Raw genomic sequence first — 1429 nt, 5'->3', positions numbered from 1 at the left:
CTTCAGGAATGTGAGGGAAGTTTAAAACAAATAAAAACAACTTGTTAATAAATTAAAAAGGAGAAAATATGACAAAATTCTGCATAGAATATTTTATAAAATTCACCATTCAGTTTATGGCACACTTAGCAATCTAGAAAGAATTAGATATTATAAGACAATGAAAAATGCCTACAAAGAATCGTAACAAATCTACCACTTCATTGTAAATTCATTAGTTGGCCTTCCTAATCAGGCTGCCCCCTCACCTATATTTAATTTTTGCTGAGGAGATGAATTTAGCAAACTTAATAAGAAAAAATAAAGCACATACAAGTGAAATAAATAAAAACAAAATAAAACTGTGATTATCTGCACAATACAAATAAGCTTATTTATGTAGAAAATTCAAATATATACACAGACATACTATCAGAATTAACAAGAAAATTTTAGAAAATGCTCAGTGCAAAGGCAATATGTAAAAGTAATTATACTTTTATATGCCAGTAATAAACAGTAAAATTTTAAAGAACACTATTTACGTAGCATTAAAACATTAAATATCAGGTCATAAGCTTTATAAAACTTGTCTGAAACTTCTGTTAGATACTGTAAAACAATGAGAAGCATCAAAGGATTAAATAAAACCAACATAGATGATAATGTGCATTAATTATAAAATATAATTTTATTTATATATTAAGTTCCATCTCAATCAGATTCTCAGCAGGTATAACTTTTTCTGAAAATTGTCAAGATTTTTCTAAAATTAATAAGGATATGCAAATGACCTTCACTCCATATGACAATAAATTTTAAAGAAGAAAACTAAGAATTATTGAGTAATCTAATAGATACTAAGATGTACTTATAAAAGTATATACAGAAAATAAAATAGTACTTATAATATTGGGGCAAAGACATGCAAATAAACCAATAATACAGAATATAGACTCCAGAAATAAACCCTCATATATTTTCCTGGCTAATGACAATGCAATGGGATGGAATTTTCATTTGTATCAATAGGCACTATGTAAATTGTTTATTCACATGGAAATAAAATAATTTCAAGAACTTCCTGACACCACAGAGAATCCAATTCCACATGGATTATAGATTTAATATAGAGGCAATATTTATAGAAGACAATTTATGATATATTTATCATAATACTTTAAACAAGATTCATTTAAATGGGACACAGAGTACTATTGAGGGAAAATTACCAAATTAGGTGAAACTTATAAAAAAGAATATGTATATATATATATTCATCAAAAGATTATAATCGGACATCCAATGGTCAGTAATGAACTAAGGAAATTTGCAACTTTATTCATTATCTAAGAACATAAAATTAAATGAAAACAAAGTATCAGACTTTTCCCAAGGAAGGTAAAAAGAGAAAAGACAGATAAAAAAGTTGAGCAAGATAATGAATCTA

The sequence above is a fragment of the Marmota marmota genome, unplaced genomic scaffold, assembly GCF_001458135.2.
Source record: "Marmota marmota marmota unplaced genomic scaffold, marMar, whole genome shotgun sequence".
In the NCBI taxonomy this organism is placed as follows: domain Eukaryota; kingdom Metazoa; phylum Chordata; class Mammalia; order Rodentia; family Sciuridae; genus Marmota; species Marmota marmota.
This window is presented reverse-complemented; position numbering follows the sequence as displayed.